Consider the following 19,301-nt stretch of genomic DNA (forward strand, 5'->3'; position numbering starts at 1 on the left):
AACTAAAACACAGGAAAAGAGCAGTGTTGTCCATACAACTGATAGTTGGAGTTGGATTTGAATCCTTTTAGTTCTTAACTGTGTGATTCCAGAAATGGAAGTACTGAACTTATTGAGTGCCTGGTATTGGGCTTGGAGAGCTCCATGTTTGTGCTGAGAAATGTATCTTTGCAAAGAAAAAAAGTTGATGAGTTGGTGAAAAATTAAGGGTTTGGGAAGCAGGTAATTGCAGCTGTTGCTAGATTATTCATTTGTTATCACAATGCTCTGTGTCTGAATTCCCTTCTTTCTCTTCCTGGCTGACTGCCAAATATTTGTCGGCGCTCCAGGGCCAGCCTACCTGCTGACCCAAACCTGCTTGCCTTAGGAAAATGAGACACAAGCTGAAACTGGCGTCCTCTGAATGCCATCTGTTTCCCGACACACAGATGCTGTCTTTGCATTCCTAACTTAGAGCAACTCCCATGATTAATTCATCTCCAGATAACCCTTCCATGAGTGTAATTCAGCATCAGCTTCCAGTGTAATGAAGCCCCACATAAGCGACCAGCTGCAGCATGAAAGGAGAGTTGGGGCTGCTGGCTTGAGACCATCAGGGCGTGGGACATTGAAGGACAGTGGGAAGGAAGCCAGGTGAGGAGGAGGGGCTGGGCCCTGGAGTGAGCCCCACACCAGGATGGAACCACTAGGACTAGAAGCGGACTCTGAGACACTGGCAGAGAGACTTGGCTTATTTAAACCCCAATTTTCTCCAGAAAAATGTGAACTTGGAATTCTTGAGGTTCTTAATAATTCTCTAGCTTTCCTAGCTCTGCTACTTAACCGACTTGTGATCATGGGGCAGTCATTTTCCTTCCTTTACACTTGTTTCCTTTTATGTAAAATGGGATTGTTCATCTGTCTAACTCACTTCACTGTTATAATGCAAATAAGAAGTAAATGATGATATCCAGTAGTGAATATCAAAATGCTCTGTAATCAGAATTTGCTGTATAAATGGCACCAAGGTGGCACCGTGTATAGAACAATGGGTCTGGAGTCAGGAAGAGCTGAGTTAAAATTCAGTCTCAGACACAAGCTGTGTAACACAGGGCAAGTCACTTACCCTCAATTTGCCTCAATTTCTTCATCTGCAAAATGAGGATAATAATAGTACCTGCCTCTGAGGATTGTTGTGAGGAGCAAACAAAATAGAATTGTAAAATTCTGACACAGAGTAGACAGTGGTAGATAGCTCTTGTTCTTCTTATAGCTAAAAACTACTGTTGAATAGAGAATGGAACTTCATTTCTTGTGGGTGTAGGAAGGCTTTATACTTTCAGATCCATGATTTCATTTGCATGAGTATTCCTTCAACAAACATAGATCACATTCTTGTCTATATGTTGGTTATAGCCAAAAATCCTAAATTATCACCTGTTGTCTGATCTCTGGGTGGTAAGCCTTTCTGTATCTAGGCTGATTTTCAAATGATACCCATTTGCTTGCCTCTATTTAAAGCCTTTCCAACTTCATTGGATATTTCAGAATTTGTGACTTATGTCATACCTTGGATTGTCTAGGGAAAAAATAACAGAAATGTTAGTATAATTTATATCTGTACTGATATGGCATCAGAAAAAGGACTTTTGTGAAGGTATATGCCTAACAATAATAATAATAACAACAGTAGCTCACATTTCCCATATGTACTATGTTTTACAAAACTCATTTCTTTTTCTTTTCTAGTAAATTTATTTATTTTTAATATACATTGCCTTATGAATCATGTAGGGAGAGAAAAATCAGAGCAAAAGAGAAAAATCATGGGAGACATAAAAAAAATCTAATAGAAAAAAGAAATAAACATAGCATGTGTTAATTTACATACAATTTTTTTTAGTTCTTTTTCTGGATGCAGATGGCATTTTCTGTCCAAACTGTATTGGGATTGAACAAAGCTCATTTCTTATAATATATTAGATCTCATCTCAGAAATAATATATTATACTCATCTATGCACATGATATGACCCTAGAGCATTTTGAAAGTATTCCTCTTAGTTGGAACTCTGTTTTTAATTTTGGGATAGTCAGAATTTAATAAGACTACACTGAAGGTTTTTTTGAATTCTGGCCACAGCGGATTTTTTTTCACTGAAGCTTGGTTCCATCCTGTACTCAAGCAAGGACCATAATAATTTCTAAAAGGAAATGATATTGAAGATTTCTGCAGTAAAATTATAGCTGAGAAATTAATTTCTGAGATGAACTGCCATTGGCATTGTACATGCCTTGTGTATACATGTTTTCTCCATTAGAATGTAAACTTCTTAAGAGTAGAGACCTTATTTTTACCTGTAATGCATAGGGCAGTGGGCAGTATATAGCTTTCAGTGCTGGTTAATGACTTATAAAAGCAATGGTTTATATATAAGAAAAGCCCTAGAGAATGAAGTGCTTTGCCCACAGTCACCCAACTGATTCTTTCAGGCTATAATTCTTGATCTCCTCTTATATTATGCTGAACCTGGCAGGGAAAGAATGGCACTTTGGTGGTCTAGGGCTGCTTTAGGCTGCCTTTGGGATCTTCCTGACCCCTTTAGAATTCTGTTCCTTAAGCTTTTTGGATGCTTTTATCCTTTGGAGAATTCTTTTTGTTTTCCTTTTGGTTGCTTTTTTTTTTTTTTTGGCCCCTTTATATCCTTTATAATCTTATATTTCATTCTTTCAACATACTGTGATCCAGTGATGCTAGCTGGCCTTTTTGCTTTTCCCTCCTGTTGAGTCTGGGCATTTTCACTTGCTGACCCCCATACATGAAATGATGTTCCTCTTCACCTTGCATTCTGGCTTCCTTCAAGTCTTAGATAAGTGATACTCAATCTCAGTGGCTTTCTTCTGTTAATTATTTCCAATGTTATATCTCTTTTTTTGTACATATTTATTTGCATGTTTTCTTTTCCATTAGACTGAGTCCCTTGAAAGGAGGTACTTTTGGTGTTGTTTTTTTTGCCTTTGTATGTTCAGTGTTTATTACAGTACATGGTAAATAGTAGGCACTTAATAAATGCTTCTTAACTTGATTGATGATGTGAGCATTTTATGACTCATTTTTTTTATTCCTTTAGAACACAGAATATTGTCATTCTTTTGTATATGATTATGTACAACGCCTTTTTTCTTTGAGATGATATTCTAAAAAGTAATAGTCATCTGAATTTCCTCCATTTTTCTTCTTTAGTTGCTCATGCTTGAAAATACTGAGGAATAATCTTTATTAAACCCAGGTTTGATTGATAGAATCATAAATTGTCAGCTGGAAGAGTTGTTGGAATGTAGCCAGGATGGGAAATTAGAAGGTATATGAGATGTATAAAATACAAAGGATGGCAAAGGTAACCAAATATATTGAAATGCAATCAAAATATTTAAAAAAAAAATTGTGAATCCCCTTAAGAGCCCTTGATCTAAAGCAAATTGCTCATATTTTAGATAGTAATAATAGCTAGTATTAAATGATGCCTAATACATTGTGCTAATAAGGAATTTACAAACATTTTCTTATTTGAATCTCACAGCAGTTCTGGAAGGAGGTGCTATTAGTAATCCCATTTTGCAGTTGAGGAAACTGGAGTAAACCAAAGTCTACTTTCCAGGGTAGTTTGAGGTAGGATTTGAACTCGGGTCTTTTATGACTCCTGACCTGCTGCACTATCTACTGTTCCAGTTTACTGCCCATAGGAAAACTGTGGCCGAATGAAGTTATGATCCAAAATTGCACAGATAGTACTAAATAAGAAATCTGGGATAGAGTATCAGAGAGAGAAAGGAATCTTAGGCTTATAGAATCTTAGAACTAATAGACATTATTAGAGCACTGAATGTCTGAGCCAGAACACTACTTGGAGATCTACTAAGTTCTGACCCAGAGTTCCTCCTGAGGTTTTAATTATCCCTTCTTTTTACAGTAGAGAACATTGAATGAAAACAAGGGAGAAGAGGGAATTGAATCACACAATAGGCCAGTAATAGAGCTTAGGCTTGGTCTAAGGTCTATTGATTCCAAGTTGATCTTTTCATAAAACAGTTCCTGGTTTCAGAGATAAAGTTTTCTGTGTGTGGAGGACTATTTTTCCTTATTGGACAAAGAAATTATCCTGGAACACATATTTCGGATAATGTCTTTTTACTTCAATTCAGAAACTTTGGTAATGTGTTCCTTCGAATGTAGTAGTTAAAATAATAAGAATTGTTACCTCTGTGAAGAGATTTGTGATTATAAACTCCTTAGATTGTTAGCTCATTTGAATACTAGAACAATCTTGTGAAGTAGGCAAAGAATTATCCTCATTTTTCAGGGAATGTAGGACTTTTGACCAGATCATTTGGGGCCAAAGATATGGTGAGAAATATATCAAATGTGATATGGGAAAAAACCAAACCAAAACAAAACATACTCTTTAGTTTTTATTTTGCAAAGGGAAAATATTTCTTTTTTTGTTAAACAATATTTCAATGAAAAAACATATCACATATGATGCAAAAGCATAATGAGAAACTATGCCTGTTTCAAATACCAGATAAATAAAGGGAGTAGAATAAATCACTATGAAGGCCAGTATGCTGTATAAGAATCCAGCAAATAATATATTGCTAATTATGCTCACAGACTCATTTGAGACCTCCTTTATAATAAAGGCTTCTGTAGTGACAGGGAATCTCAAAGTAATCTTATGGGAAAACTGGAATGTCAGAACTTAATATCTAGTATTACCTGCATCATCAACTTGTGCTGCAAATACTATGGACCACTGTGATTCTAGGTATTTATGAGATGCTCAAAATGATATCTTGAGCTCTTATCTTCCAAAGTGCATACCTACCTTTCTTGGCAAATTCTGATTTTTATAGCTAGAGTTTATTAAGGAACTCCAAAGTGCCAAGTACAGTGCTAAGTGATAAAAATTTTGAAAAATAAAAAAAAAAAAACAGCCCTTCCTCTCCAAGAGCTTTAAGTCTAATGGGGGAAATGCCACACCAAAACTACATACGAACAAGGTGAATGCAAAGTAAATTGCAGAGGGAAGGCACTAAAATTAAGGAAGACTGGGGAAGACTTTTAAGAAAAAGTTTTTATTCATGTGCTTTGTTTTTTATGTACATCATCATAGTTCTTTCTATTATCCTTTCCCCTATCCCTCATAGAAAACCCTCCCACATAACAAATAGTATTTTTATTTAAAGAACAAAAAAAGAAAGAGAAGAAAATTAGCATAATGAATACATTGAAAAAGTCCAAAAATATATACAGTGGAAGACCTGTAGACCTTTCACCTCCACATAGGGATTGGTTGGGAGTGTCTTCTTATAGCTCTTCTTTTAAGCCATGTTTAATTTTTGTTTTTAATAATTCTGCAACTTTTACTTTTTCGGTCTGATTTTCTTTATATTTACATTATATATTACATATATTTACTGTGAATATTATTTTCTTGGTTTTCCTGATTTCACTCTGCATCAGTTCATGGAGATTTTTCTATGCTTCTCTGTCTTCTATAGGATGTTATATGATGTACTGGCTAGACCACTGTTGTAGTCAGGAAGACCTGATTTCAAACCCAACTTCAGATACTTAGTAGCTGTATCATGCTGGGCAAGTCATTTAACCTTGTTTACCTCAATTATAAAAATGAGTATAATAACAGCATATATCTTGCAGGGTTTTTGTGAAGATCAAATAATATAATACTTGTAAAGCACTTAGCATCATATCTGGCACATAATAAAAGATATGTACTTCCCTTTCCTATTACATTTATGTACCACAGTTTGCTTTGCCATTCTCTGGTCAATAGGCATCTATTTTGTTTCCAATTTTTTTGTAGCATGAAAAATACTGTTGTAAATATTTTATTATATATGGCAACTTTTTATCAATTGCCTTCTTGAGATATAAGCCCAGTAATGGAATCTCTGGATCAAAAGGTATGGATATTTTAATCACTTTACTTGCTTAATTCCAAATTGCTTTCCAAAGTGGTTACACCATTTCATAACTCTACCAAGCTTCTCTAACATTGATTATTACCCTCTTTTATCATCTTTGCCAGTTTGTAGAATGCGATATTAAACTTTAGGGATGTTTTGATGTGCATTTCTCTTATTTGTGATTTGGAACATTCTTCCATGTGGTTGTTCATGTTTTGCAATTCTTTTGAGGGACCATTTGTTTATAATCTTTGATTGGATAAGGGCTATTTGTTACATGTATATATGATATATGTTTATACACAAAGTATTTTTTATCATACTTTACACAATGCAAGTGTTAATCCTTTTTTTTTTTTTTTAACTTTTTTTGAGGGTGGGGAAATTGGGGTTAAGTGACTTGCCCAGAACCACACAGCTAGTAAGTGTTAAGTGTCTGAGGCTGGATTTGAACTCAGGTACTCTCTACTTCAGGGCCACTACTCTTTGCACTGTGCCATCTAGCTGTCCTAAGGAAGACTTCTTGAAAAAAGGTGGATCTTTAGCTGGCACTTGAAGGAAATCAAGGAAACTGAGTCAGAGTTGAAGAAGAAACATATTGCTGAATGAGTTTATATCATCCCAGATTTCTAAGAAGTCCCAATCTTAGTATATTCAGAGGCTAGCATCAGGGCAGGGTGCCCAGAGCACTGGCATTCATAAGTGACTTGCTCTCAACACTCATACTGTGCTTTGCGATCTTCAGGAAGTTACCCCACTTCTTGGAGACGCAATCTTCTCTTATGAGTGTTCCTTTTCAGTTATAAAATTCTATGAAATGGGATAATTCTATAAAATGATGTCAAAATCTGGGTGGTTGGGTCTCTACAGATGTCATTCTTCTCCCTTTGGCTCCTACTTTTAACCCTTTGCTTCCTTAGGTATTTGTCAATGTAGGCATGATATAAAATTACATTTTTTTATTTACAATTCTAGAATTTCAGAGCTGGAAGGGACCTTAAGATATGGAATGTAAATAAGTGAGGTGCCTTAGGAGGTAGAGCATAAACCTTAGAATTAATGGGTGGGGTTGCCTTTGCCCTTAGAAACCTTCAAGTTCAATTCCCTTATTTTGTTAAAGAGGAAACTGACATCTGGAAGGTTGGAAGGGACTTATTTAATGCCATGTAAGAAACTATATTAAATTTAAGGTCAGGGATCTTTAATCTGTCTTTCCCCTTAATTCTTTATCCTTTGAAACATTCCTTTGCTCTGCTTGGTATAGTATAAACTCTGCCTGGCTTGGCTGTTTTCCATTACAAATAAAATTTATAAATTTTTTTTTGTTTTATGCCTTAGGATCCTTCACAGAACTCAGTGGTGGTAATAATTCAACTGGATAGAATGTCCTTGGCTACTTTTATGAACTGAAAAAATAACCAACAACAACTTGGGTCTTCTAGAGCCCTTTTATTTACATTTTAAAACAGTAAAATAGCACACAGAAACCTTGGAATATTCTTAATCATAGTTTTTTAAAGGAAGCATGCTAATCTGAAGGACTCTCTTGGGCCCAAGAAGCTAAAGGAGGCAGCACAGTGTAGTTAATGGCAATAGCAGTGCATTCAAATAAGATTGGGATTTAAAACCAGGTTCTCCTACTTGCCACTTTTTGGCCTTGACCTAAGCATATTCTCTCTCTGGGTTCCAAGTTTCTTCATTGAAAAATAAGAGTTAATTTGATTGTAGAGGTTCTTTCTAGTTCCATCTTCTATCATCCTATGATTTGTATAGGATAGTCTCAAAGATGGACCATAAGACAAACGGGATGTTATTGAACTGAATCAGCAACTCTGTCTAAGCAGGACAACCATTTGAACTGACCCGTGGTGGAATAGGCTGCCTTGATAAGGTAATCAAATCCCTGTCTGGGAAGTCCAAGTATAGAGATTGAATGACCATCTGTCAGGGGGCTGTTAAGGGAATTTACATATTGTGCCAAAGGTTGAACTAAATATAAATAGCCTTTAAAAAGCTTTAAAATAGCTAAAAATAGCTATAAAAAGCTTATAGCTCTGGGATTCTTGATTCTAAAGGCTATTCTAAAGTTTGATGTATATGAAAAAAAATTATAAATATTTAAGGTGGAAGGATTGCCTTGTGGGAGTGAGTGGCCCTTATATCAGAGAGATAATGACCTTTTTTTTTTTTTTTTTTTTAACGTGGCTCAATCTGGCTCTCTAGTGATGGTTCTTATGAGGTAGGGCTGGAACAGACTTTACAGATTATCTAATTCAATTGCTTCATTTCATAGATTAGGGAAACTGAATTCTGGAGAAGGGAAGTGATTTTACCCAGCTGGTAAATAAATAACAGAGCCAGTACTGAAACCTGAGACTTCTGACTTCAAAGTCGGCATGTTCCATTGCTCCAGTTCATGTGTTGGTAGAAATAAAATAAAGAAATTGTGGCATTTAATTAACTTCTTTAAGGCTTGCAAAATACTTTAGCTGTTGCTTCATTTGCTCTTCCCAGTAACACTGCAAAAGAAGCACAGTGAGCTTTGTCATCTTAGTTTTATGGAGGAGGAAGCTGAGACCTACAGTAGTTAGGTGACTCAACCTTGCTGACACTGCTGGGGAAATCCTAGAGTTGCTTCTGAGTACAAATCCAATGTTTTCCAAACAATCATGCTACCTTTGAGGTTTATAGTGATATGAGTCATGTCAGTCTGATGTAGGAACTCTGGGTCAGAAAATCTTGTTGATGGGCCTGGGTCCACCACTGCTTCACAATGTGACCCCAATCCTTGCTTTGGAATAGTGGATTTCTTGAAAAAAATAGGAGTTCTGATGCTGACTTTTTCTTCAATCAGAGGGATGGCTGATATCAAATGAGATGATATCTGGGAAAACTTTGGGGCAGAAAGTATTCTGATTATAGATATATTAGTCTTGGCTGAAGTGTCCTTTAATGTCCTGCTATCAACAAGGTACACTGCACCAGTAATGACATTTCTTTGTAAATCCATGGAGTCATTTAATTGTTCTATTTAAGAGCTTTAGAATGTTTCTTGCACCTCTGATTGCTTCTTTGTCCAAAAGTTGTCCCTCTTTGTTTTCTTTTCTTCCTTCCTTCCTTCCTTCCTTCTGCTCAGCCCCAGTTGGACACATTGTAACTTGACACTAATGTAGTGATAACATTTTTGAGAAAAAAGGACAGCTAACCACCAAATGAAATTAGGCAGCTATATACATAATATTTTGTACATTGATTTATTGAACAGTTTTTCATTGAAAGGCTGTCCATAACTTGGCTATTCCATTAATTTTCATGTTGAAGTTAAAAGAATTATCTTTAGGACCCTACATAAGGGAAATAAGTATAGATTATTAGATTCTTAGAATTTTGAAATCTTGGATAGCTAAATACTGAATCTCAAAATCTTAGACTTAAAGAGATAACATATTTTTACAAACTGCTTTCTTCATGTCAACCTTCTGAGGTAGAAAATGGGAAAATTAATATTCCCATTTAACAAATGAGGGGAAGTTACTTGTCTAGAGTCACATAGTTAAAAAGTGGCAGGGATGGTACTCAGACTCATATCTTCTGACCACAAATCAAATTGCTGACCTTCTATATCTAATACTGCTTTCTAAAATACTCTTAAATTATAAACTCTTGAGTCTTTGAATCCTAGACTTTGAGAATTCTAGAATCTTACAGTTGGAAGGCAACCTTAGCTACTCTGCAAAATTTCCTTCTGGTTCAAGGATATCCTTTATACCATCTAGATAGCATAGTAGATAAATTATTGGACCTGGAGTCAGGAAGACCCCAGTTCATATTCAGATACTTACTAGCTCTGTGTCCATAAGCCTTTGTTTGCCTTCGATTCCACATTTGTAAAATGGTACTAAGAGGATTGTTATGAAGGCAAAATGCGATAATTTTTGTAAAGTGGTTTGCAGACGTTAAAAGATTATATAAATGCTAGTGTAGCCTTGCCAACATTCACCTCTGTTTATTCAACATCTTCTTAAATCCCTCTACACTAAAGCAAACATGTCCATTCAGCACCCCCTTCCACTTTTACATACTTCTTATCATTGAAAAGCTCTTCCTTAATAAGTCTAAATCTTAGTAATTTCTCCTCTCCCAGTTCTATTTCTATTTTAGCATGAAACGGAATAATTCGTCTTAACGTTCATTACTTAGAGTATGGTATGAAGTTGTCAGTATGGGTGAGTAATTATATTATCTTTTCTAGATTGCTTTCTAGATTGTTAAAATGATAGCATATTTTCTTGAACTCAGGGATCTGTTTTCCAGATGGGCTCACTCTCCATGTTAAATTACCAAGACTGCAGAAAAATATTTTGACTTGGCTTGAGAAAGCAAGGAAACACTTCTAAATGATCTCATCTCCTAAATGAACCTTTAATAAGATAGGTGAATGGCTGCTGTGCTTTCCATGCCCAGAGATTCTTAAGAGATTAATTAGTGGGAAGCTTCAAAACCACATGTTCCTTTGTGTTGGAATTATTCCTGTATTTGCTTAATGTACCAGCTGTGTGAATAAATTTGTTTATGCTGCTTTTCAATTGGAATTTTGATACCTACCTGAGACTGTTTGAATTTTTAAATTATTTACAAAGCCAAGAACTTTCCACCAATCATTTAAGGAAAAGACATCTGTTAGCAAGGCATAGAATATAGACCTAGAATTTAATTTTCTGCCCCTCAGTTTCCTCATCTGTGAAATGGGTATGATAGCATCTGTCCTATGTATGTCCCAAGGATGGGAAGATCATGCTGTTAGAATTGGAAGATATTAGAAACCATCTATTACAATCATTCCTTTATTTTACAGATAATATAACATAGGCCTACCAAGCTCAAGGTTCACAAATCACAAGTCATAGTGCTGGAGTTACTAAGCCCCTTTAATTCCATATCAAGTTCTCTTTCCATTTGTTACCATATTTCTGAGAGGATCAAATTCAAGGACTTTTCATTATTTCCCCCTCTTATTCTTCAGAATAACTTGAATGTCTAATCTTGGAGTGTCTGTGTGAAACCACCTTCCATTCTTCAAGAGCCCTGGGCTGGTACTTTACTAGTCCTGGCTCATTTACTATATGACCTTGAGCAAATCATTTTGCTGCTGGGGACTTCAGTTTGTGTCTTTGTAAAATGAGATTAGTCATTTGTGTCAATAATCCTCAATACTAATTGTGAAAGTGTTTTATAAAAATTGTAAAATTTTTACATTCAAACCAATCTCTCAATTCCAGTGCCTTCCCTATATTAATTATTTCCCATTTATCTGGTATATATCTTGTACATATTTCTTTGTTTTCTCTTCCTTTAGATTGTGAGCTCTTAGAGGGCAGGGCTGCCTTATACTTCTGTGTGTCTCCATGCTTAACATTGTCTGGTACATAATAATAATAATAACAATAACAATAATAATTTACTTAATAAATGATTATAAATTAGTAATTTTTTTTTCAAATTCAGCAAAATAAATGTAAATGATTCTGGGTTTTCAAAGGAGAATATAAACTCAGGAATGCAAATACTAGCAGACTGAGATGTCTTCAACATGGTCCAGATACTGGACCCTGGATTTGTTGTTTGAGGACTCATCAAAATTTCAGAGAAACTCATTTTCAGAAGATTAATTAGCAAGTGACATGATTTCAGCTCTAGCACTTTATGAAACTTCCTCATAAGCAAATAACAGATCTTTGTTGATGGAAAGAGGACTATCAGAATTTAGAAATTACTGAGAGAATTGTTTAAAATAACTTTTCACTCATTCTTTTAGGAAAGGAGATCTGTTTCCAAGAAACAAATAGGGAATCAGGACCAACTTCTTGTTGACATGCGCCTGTAATAATTTCAGTCTGAAGTAATTAACAAAAGAAACTTTTGTAACTGATTCTGATTTTTTTAAAAGAGACTTTTTAGGGTGGAAATTGGGAACGTTTGTGTAAATGACCACTTTATCTTAGAGTTTGTGAGAGAGAATTGGGGGGAAGGAAATGGGAGAATTAGTATTTATATTGTACCTACTGTGTGCCTGGTACTGTGCTAAGCATTTTTTTTTTTAAAACAAATACTGGCAACAATTCTGTGAGGTGATGCTGTTGTTAACAAACAGAAAGTAAGTGACTTTCCCAAGGTCACACAGCTAGTACGTATTTGAAGCTGGATTTGACCACAGGCCCAGGGCTCTGTCTCCCTCCCTAACCACCAGCTGCTCTAGGAGACACAAGCCAGGATAGAGGCTGGATTTATGCCTCTTAGACTTTAATAAAGTAGATTTTAACATATTTGGAAAAATGATAGCTAGAGACATATATATATATATATATTTTTTTAATTTAATAGCCTTTTATTTACGGGATATATACATGGGTAACTTTACAGCATTAACAATTGCCAAACCTCTTGTTCCAATTTTTCACCTCTTACCCTCCCACCCCCTCCCCTAAATGGCAGGATGACCAGTAGATATTAAATATATTAAAATATAACTTAGATACACAATAAGTATACATGACCAAAACATTATTTTGCTGTACAAAAAGAATCAGACTCTGAATTATTGTACAATTTAGCTAGAGACTTATAGCCTGAAATTCAAGAGGAAATGTCAGCTCAGAATGAATGGATAGCTATGAAATTATATATATTAAAACAAACAAACAAACAAAGCAGCAATTCCAATGAGGAAAAAAGTGGAGGATTAGAAAAGGACCCACATGAGCAAAAATGTTTATAGCAGCTCTTTTTGTAGTGGCAAAAAATTGGAAATTGAGTGGATGCCCATTAATTGGAGAATGGCTGAATAAGTTAGGATATATGAAAGTAATGGAATATTAGTGTCTTATAAAAAATGATGAACAAGTTGATTTTAGAAAGTTCTGAAAAGATTTTACGTTATGTGATGCTGAGTGAAGCAAGCAAAACATTGTACACGGTAACAGCAAGATTGTGTGATGATCAACTATAAGAGATTTGGTTTTTCTCAGCAGTTCAGTGATCTAAGGCAATCCCGATAAATTTTGGATAGAAAGCACCATTTACATCCAAAGATAGAACTATGGAGACTGAATGTAAATCAATACATACTATGTTCATTGTTTTTTCTTTTTCTTTTGTTTTTTTTCCTCGTGTTTTTTCTCTTTTGTTTTGTTTTTTTTTTCTCCCAACATGATTCATAAAGAAATGTGTATTAAAAATGAATGTATGTGTATAACGAGAAAAAAAACAAAACAATAAATTTTAAAAAGATGGAGGATTATAAAAAGAGACTGATGTAGATGCACACAGAACTTAGTCCATAAAAATTTTAAAAGTGTATAAACAACAGAGGACAGCTAGTTGGTTTAATAGAGATCTGGACCTGAGTCAGGAACATTCCTCTTCAAGAATTCAAATGTGGCCTCAAACACTTATTACTTGGTGATCTTAGGTAAGTCACTGAACCCTGTTTACCTCCATTTCTTCTGATGTAAAATGAGCTGGAGAAGGACATGGCAAATCATTCCAATATCTTTGCAAAGAAAACCCCAAATGGGGTTATAAAGAATTAGACACAATTGAAAAACTGAGGGGGTATAAAAGACAAGTAGCAGAGATAACAAAAGATATATACAAAGTGGAATTATGATCCTGGGATAATAGTATTAGAAGTGCTAAACACTCTGAATTTGTTGAGCCTGATGAGGAAATCTAGGAGTGACAATAAGAAATGGCTTTTTAAAGTTGTGTGATAGAAAAAAAGAAGGAAAAGATAGGATAGGACTGGGCCCCAGATGGCTGAGATAACAGTTACAGGCAATGGAGAGAAAGTGGATCTTTATATCTCTTCTTTTTCCTTATTTTGCTCTGTCAAGGAGCATTCTTTTTTTGGATTGGAAAGTGCAGAACAGAAATAGCTAATAAAGAATTGACAGCTATGATAAATAGGGAGAGCGTCATGAGACAATATCTTGCTGCCCTTGATGAATTGAAGTCTCCAGGCCTGGATGAACTACATCCTTGGGTTCTGAAAGAACTGGCAGATGTGATGTTCAGAAGATAGTGGAGAATAAGAGAGCTAACTGCAGGACTGGAAATGCCAAAATATCGTGGTTTTTAAGAAACTGAAGTGATTGAAATCTATAAATATAGGTCACAGAGTTTGATTTAAATTTCTGCTAACATTCTAGAAGATAGTATCCTAGTATATGGAGTCCATGAACTTGTTTTTAAATACTCTGACAATGGTATTTCAATATTATTGATTTCCTTTACAATCATTGTATTTTATATATTTAAAACATTCTTTCTCTGCTATCTGTAAGGTTCATGATACACAAAAAGAATACGAACCCCTATTGGAATGGTTAGTGAACTTCTGGAAAAGTGAGTGATGATCCCTGAGGACCAGCATGATGTCAGAGAAAACAGGTTGTGTCAGACTAACCTAATTTCATTTTTTTTTTGAAAGTTTTTAGACTGGTTGATCGGGAAAGTGTTGATTTTAGTAAAAACATTTGTCAGTATTCCATGCTATTATGAATAGGCAGATGTGAGTTAAGTACAGTCAGATAGACTTGGAAGGTGGTATCCAAGGGAGTACCTGAAGGATCTGTTTAACTTTGTATTGTTTAAACATTTTGATCAATTGTTTCTTTAAGGACATAGGGAAGGGAAGGGAGAAAGGGGAATAGGAATTTGTTAATCTTCTTTTATGTTCCTGGCATTTTGCTGAGCACTGCAAAGATAATATCTCAGTTGATCCATATGTGGAATGCTTGTCAAATTTGCTGCATGGCCTTAAATTATGAGTTTAAAGCTAGAAGAGATCATAAAGGCCATCCAGTTCAAGGGTTCTAAACTTAGGATACCAAGGGGTCTGTGGATACATTTCAAGGGATCCCTAAATTGGGATGGGAAAAAGTTACACCTTCATTTCAATATAATTGTTTCCTTTTATAATCCTATATATTTTATTTTGTTCATTAAAAACATTGTTCTGAAAACAGGTCCATAGGCTTCACCAGACTGCCAAAAGGGAGGCCATGACACCAATAAATAAATAAATAAATAAAATAAAATAAAATAAAAATAAAAAGAATCCTTGATCTAAGTCCAATCTTGTTTAATAGAAGAGGAAATGGAGTGACTTTCTCAGGTAGCTATTTAGATGACAGGATGAGGATCAGGAAAAAAAAAACTAAACTAAACTAAACTAAAATTCTAGTAAGGTAAATCCTAATAACATAAAACTTGTTATTGTTCAGTCATTTCAGTCATATTTAACTCTGTAACCCCATTTGAGGTTTTCTTGGCAGAGGCACTGAAGTGTTTTATCATTTCCTTCTCCAGTTCATTTTACAAATGAGGAAACTGAGGCAAACAGAGGTGATGACTTGTCCAGGTCTGCCAGCTAGTAAAAGTCTGAGCTCAGATTAAAAATCAGGAAAATGAGCCTTTTTGATTTAAGGCCTGTTACTCTACTGTACCACTTGGCTTTAAATGTAGAATCTTACACTGAGATTAAAAACAATGACAACGACAACAATTTCATTGGTACAAGATCAGAGAATCACAGAATTTTTATACTTTATAGGGACTTCATCATATTTGATATGTGATCATCCACCTACTGCTTGAAGACCTCCCAGGAGGAAGAGTTCACTACTTCCTGAAGTGATTAAATTTTATTTATGAACAGCTCTAGTTTTTAGCAAGTTTTTCTCCTGATGTTAAGCTTAAATTTGTCTCACTATGACTTCCACCCACTGCTATTGCTTCTGGACCTAAACAAAACAAGTCTATCCTTCCACATGACAGATATTTTAACACAACTATCATGCCCTCCAGAGGGACAGCTAGAGGGTATAGTGGATAGAGCTCTGGGCCTGAAGTCAGGAGGACTTATCTTTCTGAGTATAAATCTGGCCTCAGACACTTATTAGCTGTGTAATCTTGGGCAAGTCACTTAACCCTATTTGCCTCAGTTTCTTCATCTGTAAAATAAACTGAAGAATGAAATGACAAAACACTTCATTGTCTTTCCCAAGAAAACCTCAAATGGGGTCCCAAAAGTATCAGACACACCTGAAAAAAATGAACAAAATTATGCCTTCCTTCTCTGAGTCTTTTTTTCTGAATTAAATATTTCCAGCTTCTTCAAATAGATCCTTATGTAATATGAATTTTAGGCATCATCCTGATTACTTTCTTCTGGCACCCTTCAGCTTTATCAGTGCCCTTGGTGAAGTATGGTGCCCCACCTGAACATAGCCATGGTAGAATCTAATCAGGGAAGAGTGCAGAGCTACTGTCATCATCTTTTTAATCTCTTCTTTAGAGAAAGCTACTCTTTTCTTAATCTTAAAGCACAGAATTTTGCACTTGGAAAATACTTATGTAGTCTCCATGGGATACTGGTGACTCACTGAGTTTGGAATTCCACAAACCCCCCAGATCTTTTTTTTTTTTTTTTTAACCAGATAAATTATTGAATAGACATGTCTTTCCCATTTTGTATTTGTGAAGTCAATTTTTGGACCCAAGTGTAAGACTTTGTATTTAATCTTATTGGCTCTTATCCCATAAAATTCAGCCCAATATTCTAGCATGTCAAGATTTTTTTTATTCAAAATTTTAACTTGCCAAACTTGAACTAGCCATCCATCCAAGTTTGCAGTCTGAAAATTTGATAAGTGTGCCATCCATACCTTCAAATAAGTCACTGATAAAATAATTAATGAAATCTTGACTTTCCATAATATAATTCCCATAATGAGAGTGGTGTTAGTTTTGTGGTACTCTGCCTTGATTAGACCAATGCAGGATGTTCTGGGTACAACATTTGAGGAAGGTTGTTACTTTAATCTGAAAGATGGAGCAACCAGGGTGGTGAAGATACTCTGGTTCATTCCATATGATGGTTATTTAAAGGAACTAGGGATATTTAAATTGTTTTTGGTTTTTTTGCTGAGGTAATTGGGATTAAATGCCTTGCCCAGGGTCACACAGCCAGGAAGTATTAAATGTCTAAGGTCAAATTTGAACTCAGGTCCTCCTGACTTCAGGGCTGGTTCTGTAACCACTGCATCATCTAGCTTCCCTTAAATTATTATTGTTGTTGTTGTTTTTTCAAAGATTTAGTGAGGATGTGATGGTTGTTTTCAGGTATTTCAAGGACTTACATGGAAAATGAATTTTTTTTGTGTGTGTGTGTGCTTGACTTCAGAGAACAGAACTTAAGATCAATAGATGGGAGTTACAAAATAGAAAAAAAGAAAGTTGAAAATGATCTTCTCTTTATAGGACCTTGAAGAACTCATTTTACAATGGAGGAACTTGAAGGAATTTGTCTAACAGATAGTGAAATAGTTTTAAATAGTTCCTGTTCATTGGCATATTTTCTTCCCTTTTGGTATTTTTGGTATAATCTATAATTTCTTTCCTCTGTCCTCCTCAGCGTTCATGTTTTTCCCTTTTCTCTTTCTCCCCTGCTGAGTAGGCAAACAAATTTTGAGGTAGAATGAACAAACTCCAAACTAGCTAGCTGCTCCAGAAGAAAACTGCTTTCCTGGTGGGCCAGAAATGGCCATTCGGAAAGCAGCTGTTGGAAGAAGACAACCCTGCAGGGCAGCAAGATGTGGGGCTCAAAATTCTGGCAGGAGGAGGTGGAAAGAACTGCCTTCCTGCTACTGAGAGCTGCCAGCTGCTTCCCCACCTGTATTGAAGATGTTTGGCAGAAAGCCAGCAGCAGGGAAAGATGGAGCTCCTTGGAATTGTATGGGCAAAGAGGCATTCAGAGGAGCCCTCTCTGAACACAGCCTTTGCACAGTTCACTGAAGACACCGTAGGATTTGCTTACTTAGGAGAGATGTTGACATCATCAAGTTCATCAAGAAGGGGAGCAGTCAGCATAGTGAAAGGTCTACAGACCCCTGGAAAAGGGGGTTGGTTGGCCTGAACAAAAGAAAACTTAGCAGAGACATGATAGCTGTGTTCAAGTTTCTGAAAAATTGTCACGTGGAAGAAGGATTAGTTGTGTTCTGCAGAACTAGGGACAATAAGGGAAAGTCATAGAGAGGGAAAATTTAGTTGAACTTAAAGAGGAAATTCCTAACAGAGTTACTAAGTGTAACAGTAGTAACTAAGTACTAACATACTAACTAACAGTAACTAAGTAGTAACAGAAGTAAGGAGTGAACTTTCAATATCAATGATAATAACTGAAACTAGCATTTATGTAACACTTTAAGGTTTATAAAATGTTTTACAGATACTTGATTTTATCCTCACAACAGTACTAGGAAGCAGATGCTATTATTATTCCTATTTTACAGATTAGAAAGTTGAGACAAACAAGTTAAGTAACTTGCCCATGGTTGCATAGTTACTAAATACCTGAGTAGTGATTTAAACTTAAGTTTTCCTGAGTCCTTGATAGGTGTTTTATTTAAGGCATCCCCCATTTGTGAGAGAAGCTATTTGTAGAAGGGTTTCCTACATTGCTGCTGTGGTAGGTAAACCAAAGTTCCTCCTAGCCTGAACTAAACTGTTCTCTTAAACAAAGATTTATTATGAAATATTTATTAAAATTATGTCATGGATAGGACTTTATGCTTGATGCAGAGAATACAGAGATAAAAAATACCACAGTCTTTACAGAACTTTCAGTTCAATATGGGCTTTATGACATGTACATTCATAAGCATGGTATAAGATAGGGTGTGACAAGGGCAAAGAAAGGTTTAGACACAGTACTGTAGGAAAGTTTGAGAAGGGAATGTTGACATTGAGGAACAATGTAGTATAGTTTTGCCTGAAGGAATGATGTGAAATAAACATGGGGAGGTTGGTGTGAGCCACATTCTAGAAGGTCTTCAATGACAAAGTCTAAGGACTTTGTATTTCCCCCTTATGCAGTATGGAGACACTCAAGGCTTGGAGCAGGGGAATGAGAGATTCAGACCTATCTGTTAAGAAGATCAAATTACCTGTTATTTGAAGTTATATATGCTTTGGAGAGGAAAGGATTGTTGGTCAGGAGGCAAGTTAGGAGACTATAACAGTAAGCTAGGCAAGAGATAAGGAGGGCCTGAGATGTGTGATGGAATTCCAAATGGAGAGGTGTCAGGCACAAATGGTATTATTCATGTAGAATTCCTAAGATTTGGCATTTGATGGAATGTGTGGAGTTAGAGAAAGGGAAGAGTAGAAAGATGATTGGGTGATTGGGAGAACAGTGTACTGTCGATAGAAATGGGCTGTTTGGGAATGGGTGGGCTTTGACTAGATATCTAAGTCAGGTACCTGACTTAG

At 35.6% G+C, this 19,301-nt stretch overlaps 1 protein-coding gene across 8 annotated transcripts in view; it reads left to right on the forward strand.

Annotated features, from left to right (window-relative positions):
* The window catches only part of FAM168A (family with sequence similarity 168 member A), a 200,808-nt gene that overhangs the window by 55,576 nt on the left and 125,931 nt on the right, over positions 1-19,301 (forward strand). The gene's annotated exons all lie outside the window — the stretch shown is intronic.

Source organism: Sarcophilus harrisii, chromosome 3 (assembly GCF_902635505.1).
Source record: "Sarcophilus harrisii chromosome 3, mSarHar1.11, whole genome shotgun sequence".
Lineage (NCBI taxonomy): Eukaryota > Metazoa > Chordata > Mammalia > Dasyuromorphia > Dasyuridae > Sarcophilus > Sarcophilus harrisii.